The 20630-nt window shown below is 33.2% G+C and overlaps 2 pseudogenes; one reads left to right on the top strand and one right to left on the bottom strand.

Annotated features, from left to right (window-relative positions):
* LOC107529925 (metaxin-2 pseudogene) overlaps positions 1-19912 on the top strand; it is a 35443-nt pseudogene extending 15531 nt beyond the window's left edge.
* Positions 17396-17541, bottom strand: LOC148094298 (U1 spliceosomal RNA; annotated as a pseudogene).
* Positions 19913-20630: the final 718 nt, after the last annotated feature.

The raw sequence follows: 20630 nt of genomic DNA, 5'->3' as shown, positions 1-20630 counted from the left end.
GTTGGTATGCTTGTATTTTTATTTTAAAACATGTTCTGTAACAGTACTCTTGCATTATATCTGCATAGCATATAAAGCAAATTTGAAGATTGGCAAGTATAAAGTAAAATAAGACATCTGTGTTTTGGCCTTTTCCTCAATTCAATAAAATGGTTAGTGGGTTACTGCTATTAAATTAATAATAATTGAATAAATAAGTCACGAGTTTCCAGCAACTGTTTATTTTATAGACTGGGATGAGGACTTATATTTTGGTTGGGCAAGAAAGTCTGGAGTTTTTATTCTTACCCAAAATGCTCTTTGTCAACAGTTTTTTTGATTTTGTGTGACAAAAGAAAAACACACCTAAGGTCATCAATTGAATTTTACCCTGTAGCTTTCTGTTTGCAACATTCTTTTTTGACTGAAAGTTACAAAGCTTTTATTTTTCTCATTGACATTTCTTCAGAAGACTTGCATAAATAAAATTGCCTTTTAGTACTAGATTTGTAGATATGGGGCACAGAAGTAAACCAAATGTTTCTTAGGAAAATATTTCATTTTTCACAACATTGAGTTTACATAGTAGAGGTAGCATATTTGCATTATTTCCATATATTTTTATTTTGTGTGTTCTTTCAAGGACCTCTGCAATAATTCATTCTGCTCATGTTTTGAGCCTGTTGAAAATGTCTGGGTGAAAAAAAAAAAAACATAACTCTAATAAAAAGATATCCTCATCATTTGAGCAATAGGCCCCTTCTAAAATATAGGTAAAAAGTTGTAAAAGTAACTTCCATCTGTTCTGATTACACACTGATGTGTCTTTTCCATGTTATTAGAATGTAACTTCATCCATATCAAATCCAGAAATATCCAGTAAAGTGACATTTAATTGTATTCTTAAGTTTCTGTGTAAAATTGATTGATAAATTATACATTTTATGATGGCATTTGACTAAATTCACTAATATCATTACATTTTATAATTTAATTTAGCCAGAAAATATTTTAAATATGTTTTAATGGGAAAGTACATTTCATACACTAACTTAACAAAATTATTCTTTAATTTATTTTTGCCAAATATTAGATCACCACTTGTAAGAGACAATGGTGAACTTAATATAGATGCAGACATTTTCAAGGTGTACCTGGTACTACCTTTTTCACTCTAGATGATTGATCTGCTGAGGTGATCTTATATCCCCCTGCAAAATCTCCTATTAATTAACTGTACCCAACAAGTACTTGTTGAACCCATATTATATCTCAATAGCACAATGCTGGGTTGTGGTCAAAGACACTGTTCCTCTCATTACCTTTTTTCCTCTAAATATTTTTCTTTCATTGCTAACTTATATACCCAGGATCTTAAACCAAATTTATGGGCTTCATCTTTGATTCTTTTTTTCCTGTGTTATTTCACAGTAGGTTCTCTATGTTCTATTAATGCTATGCCGGAGCCCGCCGGCAGAGTCGAACGGTCCTGAGGAAGGGGTGAGGATGGAGAAAAGGTAGACACAAAAATGATGGGATCGGGAGGGCTGCAGCTCATTCCTGTTGTCAGCTGCCAGCCCCGAGTTTATTTTTCCAGCTCAATATATACAGGCACTGTTGATTTTGCTGAATAGCACCCCTCCCCACATTTCTACAAGGCCGTTTGAATGCTCTTTCAGAGTAAACACTCTGCCACCTGCATGAGCTCAGGCCTTGGTAACTATCTTTATCTCGGCTTCTAATAGGAACTTTTGGGGAAGATTGAGTCCTTGGCTTGGTATGTAGCTTAACTATCCTTTAACCCTTCAGGCCGGGGCCAGCTTCCTAATTAGCCTTTCTAGAATTTAGTATTGCTTTGGTGCCTCAAGGACTGAGTCAGGGAGCAGGAGAGCACCTCTGCAGCTCACCCAGGCAGCTCCTCTGTGCCTGGGGCCACAGCAGCTCACCCACATCTCCCAGGGAGCAGGGGAGCACTTCTGCAGCTCACCCAGGCAGCTCCTCCGTGCCTAGGGCCACAACGGCTCCCCACAATGCTACCTCAGGAATATGTCTCAAATCCAAGTCTTCCTCAATGACAATGCCTCAGTTCAGACCTTCACCATCTGTTCCTTTGACTTTTATAGTAGACTTCTAATTGTCTTCCCTTGCTCTAGTCTCATTCTCCTCAACACTGCCAGTAAAATGATCTTTCCAGCTTATTCCTGAGGAAGAAAAGAATTAAAGAAACACACAAATAACAACTCCTGATCACTCTCCTGTTCTTTACTTATTTATAAATCTTTGTTATCTAACAGGCAACATCCAATTTTACTTTCATTATGTAATAAAACATCTACATTCAATGTTCCCTAACTAATTCTCTAACACAATAGTCCATTATCCAGCACAGTTTTATGCTGAAATCAGACTATATGTCCCAGCTGTATTAACTTAACATACAGCTTTAAGTTATATAAATCATTCAGGTTCTATAATTCTAAATATGTTATTTCACCTTCCTGGCATGTCTATTTACCTTTTATCATTCTGACTCATCTTTTATGTATACTCTAGAAATAGAGTTCAATAATTTGTTATTTATTGAGCATCTATCATTTAAAAGTACTATAATTGGTAATGGGGATACATAGCATTGTTTTTAAATGTTACATATTTATCTATTTAACAAATATATATTGATTACCTACTCTGAGACAAGCACTGTTCTAGACACTAGTGATACAGTTGTGGACATTCTAGATAGGGTGTTGATCCCATTAAGTTTACATTTCAGTGGTGAGACAGATAATATTTGATAGTTTGGTAGAAATAAATGATAGGTAGATGATAGATGTTAGATAGATGATAGATGACAGATAGATGATAGATGAAAGATAGATGATAGGTAGATGATAGATGATATAGATAGATAGATAGATGATGATAGATAGATGATAGATGATGATAGATAGATAGATATAGATAGATAGATGATAGATGATAGATAGATGATAGATAGATAGATAGATGATAGATAGATAGATAGATGATAGATAGATAGATAATAGATAGATAGATAGATGATAGATAGATAGATAGATAGATAGATATAGATAGATAGATAGATAGATAGATAGATAGATAGATAGATAGATAGATAGATGATAGATAGATATAGATAGATGATAGATGATAGATAGATGATGATAGATAGATAGATGATAGATAGATGATAGATAGATGATAGATGATAGATAGATAGATGATAGATGATAGATGATAGATAGATAGATAGATAGATGATAGATGATAGATAGATAGATGATAGATAGATAGATAGATAGATAGATAGATAGATAGATAGATAGATAGATGATAGATAGATATAGATAGATGATAGATGATAGATAGATGATGATAGATAGATAGATAGATAGATATAGATAGATAGATAGATAGATAGATAGATAGATAGATAGATAGATAGATGATAGATAGATATAGATAGATGATAGATGATAGATAGATGATGATAGATAGATAGATGATAGATAGATGATAGATAGATGATAGATGATAGATAGATATAGATAGATGATAGATGATAGATAGATGATGATAGATAGATAGATGATAGATAGATGATAGATAGATGATAGATGATAGATAGATAGATGATAGATGATAGATGATAGATAGATAGATAGATAGATGATAGATGATAGATAGATAGATGATAGATAGATAGATAGATAGATAGATAGATAGATAGATAGATAGATAGATAGATGATAGATAGATGATAGATAGATAGATAGATAGATGATAGATAGATAGATAATAGATAGATAGATAGATGATAGATAGATGATATAGATAGATAGATGATAGATTAGATAGATAGATAGATAGATAGATGATAGATTAGATAGATGATAGATAGATAGATAGATAGATAGATAGATAGATAGATAGATAGATAGATGATAGATAGATAGATAGATAGATATAGATAGATAGATGATAGATAGATAGATATAGATAGATGATAGGTAGATAGATATAGATAGATGATATAGATAGATAGATAGATGATAGATAGATAGATAGATAGATAGATAGATAGATAGATAATAGATAGATAGATAGATAGATAGATAGATGATAGATAGATAGATAGATAGATAGATAGATAGATGATAGATAGATAGATAGATAGATAGATGATAGATAGATATAGATAGATGATAGATGATAGATAGATGATGATAGATAGATAGATGATAGATAGATGATAGATAGATGATAGATGATAGATAGATAGATGATAGATGATAGATGATAGATAGATAGATAGATAGATGATAGATGATAGATAGATAGATGATAGATAGATAGATAGATAGATAGATAGATAGATAGATAGATAGATAGATAGATAGATAGATGATAGATAGATGATAGATAGATAGATAGATAGATGATAGATAGATAGATAATAGATAGATAGATAGATGATAGATAGATGATATAGATAGATAGATGATAGATTAGATAGATAGATAGATAGATGATAGATTAGATAGATGATAGATAGATAGATAGATAGATAGATAGATAGATAGATAGATAGATAGATGATAGATAGATAGATAGATAGATATAGATAGATAGATGATAGATAGATAGATATAGATAGATGATAGGTAGATAGATATAGATAGATGATATAGATAGATAGATAGATGATAGATAGATAGATAGATAGATAGATAGATAGATAGATAATAGATAGATAGATAGATAGATAGATAGATGATAGATAGATAGATAGATAGATAGATAGATGATAGATAGATAGATAGATAGATAGATGATAGATAGATAGATAGATAGATAGATAGATAGATAGATAGATATAGATAGATAGATAGATGATAGATAGATGATAGATAGGTGATAGATAGGTGATAGACAGATGATGATAGATGATAGATAGGTGATAGATAGGTGATAGATAGATGATGATAGATGATAGATAGATGATAGATAGATGATAGATAGATAGATAGATAGATAGATAGATAGATAGATAGATAGATGATAGATAGATAGATAGATAGATAATAGATGATAGATAGATAGATAGATAGATGATAGATAGATAGATAGATAGATAGATAGATAGATAGATAGATAGATAGATAGATATAGATAGACATAGATAGATGATAGATAGATGATAGATAGATAGATAGATAGATAGATAGATAGATAGATAGATAGATAGATGATAGATGGATGATAGAATCTTCTCATAGTATTTTAACTGTGATAGAAGAAATTAAAAGAGGTAATGTGACAATGAATGGAGAGCAGAAGGCTATACATAAGAGAGTCTCTTTGGGAGGTGATATTTGACTTGATCACTAACCATAAGAATATTCAGAAACAGTCATCCATCCAGGTAAAGATGCATGTGACACACATCACTGAGAAAAGGAAGAGTTACATTTAATCAAAGCAGAAAGGGAAGAAAGAGAAAAAGGAGAAGAGGAGAAGGAGGAGGCAGAGGAAGAAGAGGGAGAGGCCCAGGGTGCAACAAGGAGGATTACAGTGAAAGCAGCAGTAACAAGCCAGGCAAAAAAGGCCCAGATCACAGAGAACCATGTGTAATCTAATATGGGAAATGGACATTCAGCAGCCCCAGAACACCACTAGGTGCTAAACAGAGAAGGGACAAGATCTGTCATCATCATGACATATCTCTATTTTGCAGTTTGTGTTGATATTGCACTAACTTCTCTACATGTCTATGTTTCCTCCCACACAGGGCCCTCCTTGGGTACACAGAGGTTCTTATGCACCCAATATGTACATTTTGAACTTGGGAATTAATGAATAAGTGAATGTAAATAACTTCAAGGGCCTTAAAATAGAACTTGAGTGATGTTATACTGTTACTTATGGTCTGAACAAAGACTAATATTATTAATAAAAACTATTTCTTCTCAAATATAGATATATTAAATTCAAAAATACAATCTGCTAAATAATTTCCAGTCAGAAGGAAATCAGATAATTTTATTTACTATAATTCTGAACAGAAGTACCAGTAATACAACAGAAAACAAGACAAAATAGACATTCAGAAACAACAAATAAAAAACTTTTTCCTTGCCAGGCCGGGCACGGCTCAGCGGTTGAGTGTCGACCTAGAATCCAGGCTATTGGGGTTCGATTCCGGGTCAGGGCACATGCCAGGGTTGCGGGCTTGATCAATGACTCTCTCATCATTGATGTTTCTATCTCTCTCTCTCCCTCTCCTTTCCTCTCTCTGAAATCAATAAAGATATATATTTAAAAAACAAAACAAAAAAACTTCTTCCTTGACCACACTTAAAAAAAGACTTTCTTAGAATATTAAAACAATTCTGTCTTTCTAAAAAGTTATATTTTGTGAATGCTTTAAAAACATTTTGTTATTTTAAGAGAACTAAAATACATAATTTCTTTATCTTCCCTAATTATTTCTTTATTGTCTCTATTTCCCTAGTATTCAGAGTAGCAAATATATTGCTTATATATTGATTTATAAAACAAGTTGCACCTTAACATTTTGTGTTGACACGTATAAAAATAGCCAGGGAGAAAATAGCCCAGAATAACCAGTGAGTGGAAAGCTTGAAAAGCTGCAGATATTATCCAATGCATCCCACTTAAGAGGGCAATACTGTCTGAAATGACCTTGCAGCGGATGATTTGGAGGCACTTGAAATCTTGCTTCAACAGCAGATCTGATAGTTGTGGTTTTATTTATTTTTTGCCAAAGCATAGCACTTGGACACAAGAGTATTTACTGCAGTAGTGAAAAATCAATATGATTACCTCTTTGCCACAGGCCTACATCTAACTATAATAGCCTGGACAGCACGATTCAGCATCACTCACAGACAATGCTGCCTTTCGGGGGGAGCCGAATGAGGAAAATAACAATGACATCTCTACGTTTGAAAAGTTATAGATGGCGTTACGATTTAACACAGAGTGCATGAAAATGAAAGATTATGGTTATCCTTTTGGTATTAAATTAGAAATTGGCTTGTTTACCCTGCTTTTAAGAGCAGATTGGGATATTTGACCAAAAGAGGTAGGTTCAGCTTACATAAGAATTAGGAATCATATATTTTTATTATTTTTCTGTCACATTATTAAATGAAATCATCACCTCACTTCACTTTCCCTATATGTTCAGTTTAAAATATCTTACCATTAAAATATCATTCAAGATAAAATTGAAATATTAGCAAAAACCTTTATGTGGCTGAAACTGGTGACGTGTTCTTGACAAACTTTCAGCTCGAATGGTTTGGGTAAAATGCTGAAAAGAAAGGGAATTTAAAGCAATTTGAGGGTTCATTCACCTTTACAGGAAAGTAATATTTATATTTCCGTGTAAAACCAGAGAATTGTAAAACGAGAAGTGTACGCATGTATAATATCCACATTCTGCACTCATATTTTCTACATACATTGTGTTTCAAATTATATTTCCTAGTTAATAATTTACTTTGAAAATAAATTTTGGGATTTATTAGTAGCTTGACACAGAAAAGTAAAATGTAATTTATTTCTCTATTCACATTTGTCTCAAGCTTCACTTCTACATTTTGCCAGGGAAATAAAATAACTATAGCTTAGTAAAGTATTTAAAATAAAATTATCTATATGAAGGCCATTAACTAACAAATAGAATGTGTTTATCCACTTCACTCTTCATGCACTCTTTTTTTAAAAATATATATATATATCTTTATTGATTTCAGAGAGAGGAAGGGAGAGGGAGAGAGAGAGAAACATCAATGATGAGTCATTGATCGGCTGCCTCCTGCATGGCCCCTACTGGGGATCAAGCTTGTACCCCGGGCATGTGCCCTGACTGGGAATCTCCTGGATCTTAGGTCGATGCTCAACGGCAGGGCTCTTCATGCACTCTTACAGTGACTCAGCCGCTGGCCATGCTGTGATAGAAATAGCAGATAGCAGCTCTCTGACTCAGAGACTGTGGGCTCCATCATGACTGGTGACTTGCTTTCAGTGATGTGGACTGTGTTTCAGGCTGTTCTATGTATAAAACTACTTACAAATAATGTGACAGATTCAGGCCAAAATTCGAGAGTCCAAATGGAAAAACCATAAACCTGTAGGCTTATTATTCTAAACTGTCTATATGACTCAGAGCAGGTGGCTATGCATATTTACAGAATCCTATCTTAAGCTTTTAAAAATATTTCCATCTAAGATATTAAACTGTTTTAAAATAATAAAAGCCTTCGGTGGAGAAAAATGTGAAGGTCTTCTGCCATGAAATATGTGCTTGTGGTTTTATATTTATTCAGTTAATATTAGTAAGTCACTACAAATAGGTAAAAATTATATTCCCTCTTATAAATGAAGTTTGTGCACTGATGGATTCAACTATTTTAGAAAGGCCAGGAAAATGGTTCAGGCTGGTATTGAATGAAATTCACCTTCAAGCTGAAGAAACAGCAGGAGCCATCTAGCTGGTATAAGAGCTCCTAAGCATGACTGCTGCTTCAGTTGCAGGAATGAGTTCAGACTCAGAGGAAGGGGTTGGGGGGAGCAAAGGATGGATTTTATGTTTCAATGTATTGCACCCTGCATTTCATGTTGAATGGTAACTGAGAATGATGAGCTGCACCAAGTCCAGATGAGGTGGTTTCACGGTGGTATACCTTCAAAAATATATTTTTCACTGAATTGGGTATTATTTTCCAGTTTTGTGGTTACTAATGCTTTCATCATAAAAATAAACAGCCAACACAAAACAAGTGGGTACATGTTTTAATCTCTGTGTTCAATTCTTTCCAGGCTGTAATATTTTAGGGGGGAGGGAGAAATTTTATTAATTACTTCTCTCTATATGTATTATTTTATTTATTTTTCCTGCATATAATATAGTAGCATTAACTATAGTTATCATGTTGTACATTAGATCTCTAGACTTATTCATCCTACATTACTGCCACTTTATACCCTTTGATCAATATAGAATACTTGATTTGTATACTACTATTAGCCACATTAAGCTACATATATATCATTTAACATAATATTATATCTAAAAGGGAAATCACATTATTTTCTGATAATATCTTAATATTTTTAAACAATAAGTAAAGAAGAAAATAATACATAGCAGAAAGAGCCTGGGTTTTCTTTCAAGTAAACTTGGGCCTAAATCATAGCACTACTATGATATTTGGGTTCTTTTGAGAAGGGACCCATCCACTCTTAAGTTTATTAATATTTATAAAATAAGAAGTGTTAGTCACACCTCCTTGAGATCAAATAGGAGAAATGTAAACTTATTTAATGTAGTTAATACAAACTGAATTATTGTAAAGGAAGAAAATCTGTTCATAATTTCTCTTTTTCCCCCCCACCAACTGATTTGTGGATTGATCACTTGTGCTGTCAAGAGCCCAGAGTTCTATGGAGGGAAGAGTCCTCACTTCTCTCTTGGATTCAATCTTACAAGTGTGCTTTGATGATTTTTAGAGTTTGTAGAACAAAGATTTTAAGATTTACTTAACCTTTTTCCCTCAAGATTTCAGAAATTCATGTAGGAATTTGGACCAGATATGTATTTGATTAACAGTCCTGATGCTATGCTCCAAAGCACCTCTCCCTTAATCTTTTCTTGTTAGTAACTCCCGCAAGCTTGGTCCTTCCGCAGGACTTCCCCATGTTAAAAGACATCTTTTTGCTATTTTTTAATAGCAAAACCCAGGCAGCCCCCAGACACACCAGCATCTTAACAGAATCTCCAATATTCTACACCCAAACCCTAAGCTCTAGTGGAGATTCTTAAAAGAGGTTAAGAACATAAGCAGTATGACTGTGACCAGTTTGTAAAATTACATTCTGATTAACAGTAAGGATTTTAATTTTGGAAACTTAGTTGTTTCCAAAGGATGCATAACATCCTTTCCTCATCCTTCAGATTTATGGACGTTATAGGTGCAACAATAAAACAACCTACTGAAGCTATGTATGCTTCATTTAGACTGAATTATTGCTTTTGTGGATTTGAATATGCTTATTACCATCTGAAAACACATGCTTGTGATTTTTTTTTCTTATTTAATCACAAATTGAGTCAGAGTATAGGTACAATTTAGCAGATGCTCTTTTAAATATGGTTAACATTTAGAAACTTTAACTTCATATACCCTTTTTTCCCCTCAGCTTTGCCCAATATACTTTTTTAATGATTAAGTCATTCAGTTGAACATCTATTATTGAGTAACTACTGTGTTTCCAGAGACAAGCAAGCATAAAATCATAATCAGTGAGAAGCTGCCAAGAACCATAAAGTGCTTAATGTCTTGTGTGTCTGGGGGATGGGGGTGGGAGGAGGTGGTGTTAGATATGTAAATAAATCAGCATAAGAAAAAAAGTTGAAATAAATATCAGTTGAAAAATAGGCACTATACTATAGGGGAAAAAAGAAGACCAACTATTTGGGACTAAGTAATTTAGGACACCTTTTATCCAAGCTGGACCTAGAAGGAAGAAGCTGGTATAGGGGGCCTGAGAATAAATTGAGAATGAGAAATATTTCATTATAGCTAGGTTACATAGGGACCAGATTAGAAAAAACTTCAATTTGTGTGAAGGAATTTGGCTTTGAGAAAGAAAATAATACATTTTTTTTTCCTGTGTTTTAGAAAAGTAAACATTACAGAGAAGATAAGAGGGAAAAGAGAAGCTATTTAATGAAATTAATCAGGTTTTAAATTCAGAGATGACAAGAATATTGTCTTTCTCAGTTCTTTTTTTCCTTTTAATTTTATATTTCCCCTATGCCCAAATAATGGTGTGGGTTGCAACCAACAGGTACTAAATAAATGTAAAATGTATCATTTAAACCCAGCTGTCTGAGCACAATATCCTTTTCTACATCTGACAACAAAGAGTCACAGGAACATATATTCTATATATTCCCTTGGTGATTCACTAATAAGAAAAATGTGGTTTAGCTACAACCATAACCACATAATTTTTACAGTCAGTAGGGAACTATATTTCTACTTCTGGCAAGATTCTTTTTCTTACACTGAAAGTTGCAATGATAATGAAAGCATCCATCTGGTTTAAATAGAGACATTCTTTGTGTATGACAAAATTAAGGCACTCCTTCCACCTCTCCTTCCCACATTGAAACATGTATCATAATTATTAGGCAGAAGGGTCCTTAGAAAAGATCTAGTCCAATCTGAACCTTTTGATGAGCAAGCTGAGACCTAGTGTAGAAAAGTTTTCATTCTACTCATTAATTTCTACTTTCTATTTTGTTTTTATTCTCTCACGATACACTTTGAATTCTGGTATATATACCCAAGACTTAGTCAGCAAGAAAAGACACTGCATTTTGAATAACATTTATTGCCAGCCTTCCTCACAATAATAATGCTATGCTCAGCATGTAAGTTTGTATAACTGAGCAGATTTATTACTTCTAACAATAATAAACTGCAAGTTTATGCTCTTTATTTGAATAATTTATGTAATACTCCTATTGCTGAAATCAAGATTTATGTTAAGATCTATGAAGTAGTTTATTTGCTGTTTCTCAAAAGAGAAAGTGAAGAGGAACAGAGCATCTGACAGAGTTATAAACTCTCGTGTGGAAATTGGTATGGAAGCAAATGTAAGCTTTACTTTTTATATACAATATTTAGGAACCCTTAAAGAGTGAATGGTCTCAGCCTAACACCTTTCAATTTCTGGGACTTGTGTTAGCATGTAATTTTCTGAATAAAACACTTTTTCTTACAAACTTTATGACTAGGGACAGATGTTATGTACTCTTAACCTTCCTTAAGTGCTACATTTGATGAGAAGTACTAATCCAGTTCTAGAAAACAGTAAAAGCAAGGAGTTTAAATAGGAATACCTCACATTCTCTAGACTGTAACATTTTGTAAAGTTTGTATTTCTTTATTGATGAACATATTTTTCTTTTTCTTTAGAATACATCTCAAGTTTTCATTTCTAGGCACGTGACTTCATTTATTAAATTAAACTCTGTCATTTCTCATGTTTTTGCCATCTTGTCATCTACAAGATGCAATTCAAATAATTTTTAGTGATATGTGTAGCAAAATCCCTTTATTCTGATTTACAGAAGCAGATTGCAGGGGCTTATTATGATACAGTTCAGGTCTGAGGGAGAACCTCCAACTCTGAAGGAGCATCCACAAATTTTCTTAGCTACTAGATATCCTGTGATCCTATAAGACATGGGTAGTTCTTATCAGCTTAAGAGAGTACAGATGATATATTCAAATTAGTGAAAAGTTGATCTCTGTAATCAATGCGATGTATTTCAACTTTTGGACAACTGACCTGTAAAGTTCATAGAGTAGTCAATGTATGTAAGTAGGTAGTCATGTATGAACCCCACAATTAGGCATGATTTTTAAATTATTATAACTCCAAGACTTATCTTCCTTGAGAAAATTAATAAAAGTTATGGAAGCATTCTCATAGAAAATTGATATTATAAAATATTTTAACTTAGGATAGCCTCAAATGCCTAAATTATCTTGTTCTTATTTATAAATAAAAGAAGTTATTGTTTGATGCAATAACAATATTAAATAATGAAATAATATTTTTCTGAGCACACAGAAAAACTAAACCTCACACAATTATCAGGTAGATTATATAAAATATTCATGTATGAAATTCTTGAAGAATAAAAAATGAAAGTCATGAAATGAACATATCACAAGAAATTATAGATGTGACTAATTCTTTTGAAAAAACCCCAACAATTTTGAAATAAGAAATTTGTTTGTTAAAACTTAAAAGGACTCAGTGGATAAGTTGAACAATAAATTAGAGTTGAACAGAGAATTAGTAACTTGAGAACTGGGTCATAAGTAACTACCAAAATTGCAGCAAAAATAGGAGGAGCTGGAATTTATTAGAGTGAAGTCAAAATATATGAAGATACAGTGAGAAATTAGGATATATATTTAGTCAGAATTTCTAAAGAATAAAATACAGAAGTAAATGAGAGGCAATATATGGAGAAGTAATAACTGTAAATGTTTGAGAACTAAAGAAAGTCATAAATTTATTCCTACAGGAAGTATATTATATGTTAAGTAGGATTAATCAACTGCTAGACATATTTACCTAAATGGCAGAATAAAAATGAAAATGGAAGATATTAAAATTATTTCATATTCAAAAGAAAACAAAAATTAGACTGATTGCTGATGTCTAAACAAAAGCAATAGAAAGATAACCAGATCTTAATAAAGCTGACTCTAGGTAGGTGTGCCAATATTAAATTCCATGTCTGTTATTTAATAACTGTATGACTATGGACAAGTTAAATAAATGTTATGTAGATCCATTAATTATTACATTAAACTAAGAAATTCTTGTACAAGAAAGGAAATCATCAACAAAATAAAAAGACAACCTACTGAATGGGAGAACATATTTATCAATGATACATCTAATAAAGGATTAATATCCAAAATTTATAAATAATTCATAAAAATCAACACACAACAAAAAAACAACAGGTAAATAATCCAATTAAAAAATAGGCAAGGACCCAAATAGACACTACTCCAAAGAGGACACACAAATGACCAATAGTTATATGAAAAGATGCTCAATGTCACTAATCATCAGAAAAATGTATATAAAAAAACCACAGTAAGATATCACCTCACGCCTATCAGAATGGCTATCATCAATAAATCCATAAACAAGAAGTATTGGTGAGAAGGGGAGGGGGAAGGAACCCTCGTGCACTGTTGGTGTGTATGCAGATTGGTGCAGCCACTCTAGAAAACAGTGTAGAGGGTTCTAAAAAAATTAAAAATGGAACTGCCTTATGACCCAGTGATTCCATTTCTGGGTATATATCAGAAGACAGCCAAAACACTACTTCAAAAGAATATATGCACCCCTTTGCTTGCTCATGCAGCATTATTTACAATAGTCAACATGTGGAAGCAACTCGTGTGCCTATCAAGAGAAAAGTGGTTTAAAAAGTGGTGGTACAGCTCTGGTTGATGTGGCTCAGTTCGAGCGCCATCCTGGCTATGAAAAGTTTGCCAGTTTGAATCCTGGTCAGGGCACATCCCTAAAGTGCAGTTTGATCCCCAGTGGGGGCGCAGACAGGAGACATTTGACCTGATGTTTCTCCCTCTTTCTCTCTCTTTCTCTCTTTGTCTCTAAAAATCAGTAAAACATATTCTCGGGTGAGGGTTAAAAAAAAAGCAGTGGTACATACATATAATGGAATATTACTTGGCCATGATAAAGAAAGAAATCTTACCATTTGCAACAACATAGATGTACCTGGTGACTATTATGCTCAGTGAAATAAGACAGTCAGAGGAAGAAAAATGCCATATGATTTCACTAATATTTGGATTCTAAAGAACAAAATAAATGAGCAAACAAAATTGAAAAAGGCTTATACACAGAGAACAGACTGATGGTTGCCAGAGGGGAGGGGGCTTGAGAGACTCGTTAAAAAAGGTGAAGGGATTAAGAGTACAAATTGGTATTTACAAAATAGTCATGGGATATAAAGCACAGCATAGGGAATATAATCAATAGTGTTGTAATAACTATGTATGGTGCCAGGTGGCTACTAGAAATATGAGGAGATCTTTGTAAAGTATATGATTATCTAACCACTATGCTGTACACCTAAACTAATATAAAATAATATTAAATGTAAATTATAATTGAAAAATAAAATTTAAAAATATATAGTCATCAATTTAATTAGTCAAAGAAAAATTTCAAGGATAATTTTTAAAAGATAAGAAATATAATGTAAGAATTCCACCCATAAATAAAATAATCTAGTATAAATAGTATAAAACTCAAAAGTTTTTAAAAAAAGAATTTTAATTTAAAAAAGATAAAATCTTAAAAATAAAGTACAAAAGGATGAATAAGTATAAAACAACATAATGTATAAAAGCAGAAATGTAGTATAAGTAAATCATGATAAAGATAAAATTGTTAAATCTATTTTTAAAAAACAGAGGTTATATTATTGTATTAAAAATGGAGTTCAGAATTAGTTTCTTCTATGAAAGATATCTAAAAAAGGTTGCAAGAAAATGGATAGTGAAGCATATTCTGAAAAAATACTAACAGGTAGAATGGTAGAATAGATGGACTGATATTAGTGAAAATAGTCTTTAAGGCATAAAATATTAGGGAAACAATAAGTTACTACATACTTAAACAGATGTTTTAATAGTTTAGAAGATTTTATGCACGTATGTATTTCAAACAAAAAATTGAAAGCTTTATGAGAAATACTGGAAAATTCACTACTTAATGAGAGATATTGACAAATTTCTCTCCTTTAAAAATAGCTCAATTAAAGAAGAAGTAACATATAGTAGACTTAAATATAATTAAGGAGATTGAATTATTGGAAACAAATAAGATTATGGTCCATGAACAGGAAGAAAAATAGCAGTCAACATAATTTTTTCTGGAAACCCCAGTACTAGACTTATTGAAAAGCTCTTTAAAACAGATGTTTTCAATATATTCAAAAATTAAAGGAGACCATACCTAAAGAAAGTATGAGTGGGGTATCAGCAAATATAGAATGTTGATAATAATTTACAAGTTATAAAAAAAATAGACATCCCAGAGTTGAAAAATATAATAACTAAAGTGAAAACTTGACTAGAGGGGCCCCAAACCATATTTTCAATGGCAGTGGAAAGAATCAGTAAAGTTAATGATACATCAATTAAGATTATCCAGGGTGAAGAACAGGAAGAAAAAGGAATGGATGGCCAGAAGGAGGGAGGGGCAGGAGTTGGGTGGAGGTGGGTAAAGGAGGGGAGGGGGGAGATGGGAGACATCCATAATAGTGTCAATAATAAATTTTTAAAAAGAAAGAAAAAAGAATTAAAAAATGAACAAAGCCTTGCCTATCCTATATCATCAGGATTTGTAACCTTGCAAAAACATTTTTTAAATCTTTAGGCCTTAGATTTCTCATTTGAATAGGATATCAATTCTTCTTCATATGATTAATTATAAAAATTAAATAATTTAAAGCATGTAGTCTATTTGAAAATAAATAATTTTGGAAAAGTAAAGCTGTTTATTTTACTTAAATATGTTTGTATTTATTTAAGTGAGAGAATAATTCTCCATTAAAAATTATCAGATCACCCTTTGTGGTAACATAATGTAATTGAATTTGATTCTGAAGTAAAATTAGCCAAATTTCCAATGACACATATTTGCATATCACCTGTGTTTGTTATGTGATCACTGTGTGATCATTAATAACTCTTATAATGGTGTTCATGATGTTTCTAGTCATGCAGAACTGTAGTGAGTCACAAGGCTCCTAGGCAGGCCTTTTGCCTGGAACTGACCTAAAACTAAAAATATCAACTGATTTTATTATTTTCTTTTTAATCCTCACCTGAGGATATGTTAATTAAAGAGAGAAAAGGAGAGGGAGGGAGGGAAAGAAAGAAGAGGGAGAGAGAGAAACGTCGATGTGAGAGGGAAACATCCATCAGTTGCCTCCTGTGCACACCCTGACCAGTAATCGAACCAGCAACCTCGGTATGTGCCCTGACCTGGAATTGAACCACAAGCATTTCATGTATGGGACAATGCTCCACCGACATAGCCTCCAGGCCAGGGCAGCTGTAATTATTATTTTTAAGCTATTCAGAAATCAAGTTAGGCCAGCTGGGCGTGGATCAGTGGTTGAGTGTCAGCCTAGGATCCAGGAGATCAGGGTTCGATTCCCGGTCAGGTCACATGCCCAGGTTGCAGGCTCGATCCCCAGTCAGGGGCATGCAGGAGGCAGCGGTCAATGACGACTCTCTCATCATTGATGTTTCTATCTATCTCTCTCCCTCTCTTTTCCTCTCTCTGAAATCAATAAAGATGTATTTTTTAAAAAAACAAAAATCAAGTTAAATCCAACAATCATCAAATAAGAAACATTTCCTTGTGACTCTAAATATTGTTTATATATCTTATATTTAACATCTCTCTCATTTGTTTGGTTCAAATTGAAGAGACTAGTTTTTCAAATTATCTATAATTGATCTTTGTATTGACACAAAAGAAATTTTACCCATTTTAAATCATCCCTGTATCACATTCTGAGTAGTTTCTGCATGGATAGAATGTAGAAATGCTAAACTTTCTAAACCATATGTATCTTTTCCAAACTGCTTTTGTCTGTACATTAGCTTCATCTTCCACTAATTTCACACATCTCTATTCTCTTTTTTTTATTAAACTTATTTGGGTGACAATGGTGAATGGTATCATATAGGTTTCAATTATTATTATTTTTAATTAAATTGATAATGCAGTCCCCCACTACTACAAATTATGCAGTCGAGTTTCCCACATTTGGGGAAATTGCAGGGGTCAGCACATCCAGATAAGCCTTGCCCTGGGAAAACCACCTTTGTGATCATGGTACCTCCCCTGCCAGGTAAGTGTGGTTTCAGTTATTTTTAAAGAAGTCTTTTAAAGTTAGCAATTACCTACCTAGAGTTGCCACATATTTTATTCAGTTCATATACACTATAATTTGTATCACAAAGCAAAAGATTTTCATTTCTTTACCAATGTGTCTGAAATACTATATAGACAGGCAAGCAATGCAGCCCTCTAATCACAGCTGTGGACAATTATAGTTCCAGAACTGGAAGGTTAGTTTGCTGTCTTGATTCAATAGCTATTTCTGAAGAGAGAAAATAAATGACTTGGTATAAATAAACTTGGAACCATTGTCACTTGAAGTTGGCTCTTTAGAAGTATAAAAAGAGCTAGAAACCTCTTTCTGTTTGCTTTTCACCATTCCATTAACTTAGGGATTTCTATACTTCATATCCTAATAATTTGACACTAGGTACCTATACATTTCTGGTATAACTATGGAGGATCCACAGGAGTAATAAATAATATAAATGGCACAGCTATTCGGAAACTTAGAAAAGTATCTAGCAAATACTAGGCTCAATCTCCCTTTAAAAGCTTCAAACTGCATATTGAAACATTAAGAATAGTTTAAGAGCTTCAGTTTAAGAGAATTCCATAGGAATATAACATGCAGAGATTTTAAGTTTCTTGCAAAGTGATTTGAAATAAATTATATTCCAGAAAGAAAATAGATTCTTTTATTCTGGGGGGCAATTTTATTCACATCTGGGGATTTCAATTCTGAACATGATTAAATAGGAGGGAAAACTTGGGCATGATTATCACTGTGAGCAAATTCGAAGCTTGCCAGCCTATGATATTCCTTTTATAGGTGTCCCAATGGGCCTCCATCCCATCATTGTTCATGGGCATGTTTGGTAAATAGACAAGTTTGTTCACAAGCAAAATCCCATTGCAAAAGTTTATACTAGTTATGTGTCATGAAATACTTTCACAGTTAATACAATAATAATTAAGTTCAACAGAAGCTTCAATTTTTAAAATGTATGATGAAAATAATTAAGAATACAATTCTGTTATGTGCTTCGGGGAGGGCATTAGTTTTTCCTGTTTACTTGAAGATTTTCTGCAGATTTCATTAGAAACTGGCCTATTTTGCAGATGCTGTATTGATTCTAATAAAAATAATCATTGCCTGGCCAGTATGGCTCAGCAGTTGAGTATCGACCTAGGATCCAGGAGGTTGTGGTTCGATTCCCAGACAGGGCACATGCCGGAGTTGTGGGCTCGATCCCCAGTTGGGGGCGTGCAGGAGGCAGCCGATCAATGACTCTCAGTCATTGATGTTTCTCTCTCCCTCTCCCTCTCCCTTCCTCTCTCTGAAATCAATAAAGATATAAATAAATAAAATAATAATAATAATTTCCAATTTTAAAAAAACCTGTCTACAAGTAACAGAAAGGCCAAAAATAATAGTAATTTACTCAAAGTAAAAGTTCATTACTCACATGAAAGAAGCTGGGTATAAGCAGCCATGATGTGACTTTACTTCTCGGGTAGCTTTACTCAAGGCTCCTTGAGGGGGTCCTGACAACTTGGAGCCATTATCCCACAGGTGCCTAGGCTTCATGACTTAAGATATATTAGTGTTGGGGCAACCAAACCAATGGAAAGATAACAAAGAGTTAAAGTGTGTGTGGTGTGTGTGTGTGTGTGTGTGTGTGTGTGTGTGTGTGTGTGTGTGTGTGCAGATAGCAGCTGCAGAACGTTGGCCTGGAAACGCTACATTGTATCAGTAACAGAAAGGGGAGCAAATTTTGTTTTCTGACAGTGCAGCTTCTCTTGCTGTGCAGGCCTTTTTGCAAATGTGTAATCTGCCTATCAAAGTAGTTTGTAAGGCAAATGCAGAATATATGTCTCCATCTGGTAAAGTACCTCTTATTCATGTAGGAAATCAAGTAGTATCAGAACTTCGTCCAGTTCGTTAAAGCCAAGGGCCATTCTCTTAGTGATGGGTTGGATGAAGTCCAGAAAGCAGAAATGAAAGCCTACGTGGCATTAGTCAACAATGTGCTGTTGACTGCAGAGTTGTATCTTCAGTGGTGTGATGAAGCTACGGTAGGGAGATCACACTTGCTGGGTGTGGGTCTCCTTAGCTTGGCCCCTGAACCATATTTTGGCCTGTCAGAAACAGTGGGCAGTCAAACGTAAGATGAAAGCTATTGGATGGGGTAACAAGGCTCTGGACCAGGTCTTAGAAGATGTTGACCAGTGCGGTCGAGCTCTTTCTCAAAGGCTGGGAACACAACCATATTTCTTCAGTAAGCTGCCCACTGAACTGGATGCACTGGTATTTGGCCATCTGTACGCCATTCTCACCACACAGATGACCAATAATGAACTTCCTGAGGTGAAAAATATAAATTAAAAATTAAAAAAAGAAAAATAAGTAAGGACTTCTTAATCATACCACCTGATGGGATTACTAAGAGTGCAAGTTATTTTTTAAGTACAGTACTTCCTTCTCTTGTGCATATGTGTGTTTTGAAATGCTTTTTTACAAATTGCACCTCTTCTCCTTGTAGAGGGAATATAATTAGACTTTTTATGGTAATAGTTTCACATCTAACTGAAGTTGGCTCTATTTCAATTCTTTCCCTTTTGATCCATCTTTTACCTTCTCTGGGGAACCTATGAAGAGGACTTCATTATAAGCAAGAGTTTTATCTCCTCTGTTTTTGCATCATGTGTACACTCTAGGAATATTTAGTCAAGTTAAATGAACAATAACATATTAAAAATTAAACTTAAACTTATTGTGCTTCCTTTGGTAAAAATGGAACTTAGGAAAGAAAATCACTTGTGACTCTGGAAAATACTTTCCTATATAAGAAAAACTATACACTTAAAGCTTTTAGTATGAATTTAAGAGTTAGAATCTTTTGATATATAGAGATTTTTACATATTAAAAATAATTCATATAGTATTCCTGATAATAAGTTGATGCTGGAAAATTAGAATAGTTATATTTTAACTTACAAAAGATTCTTTGCTCTCTTCTTAATGTCTTCACTATATAAAAATAATTTTCTCATGATATTTGAGTTAAGACAAAATTTTGGTTTTATTATTTATGATTTAAACT

The sequence above is a fragment of the Miniopterus natalensis genome, chromosome 1, assembly GCF_054644295.1.
Source record: "Miniopterus natalensis isolate mMinNat1 chromosome 1, mMinNat1.hap1, whole genome shotgun sequence".
In the NCBI taxonomy this organism is placed as follows: Eukaryota; Metazoa; Chordata; class Mammalia; order Chiroptera; family Miniopteridae; genus Miniopterus; species Miniopterus natalensis.
The sequence above is the reverse complement of the archived record's forward strand: the minus strand, read 5'-3'. Positions and strand labels throughout refer to the sequence as shown.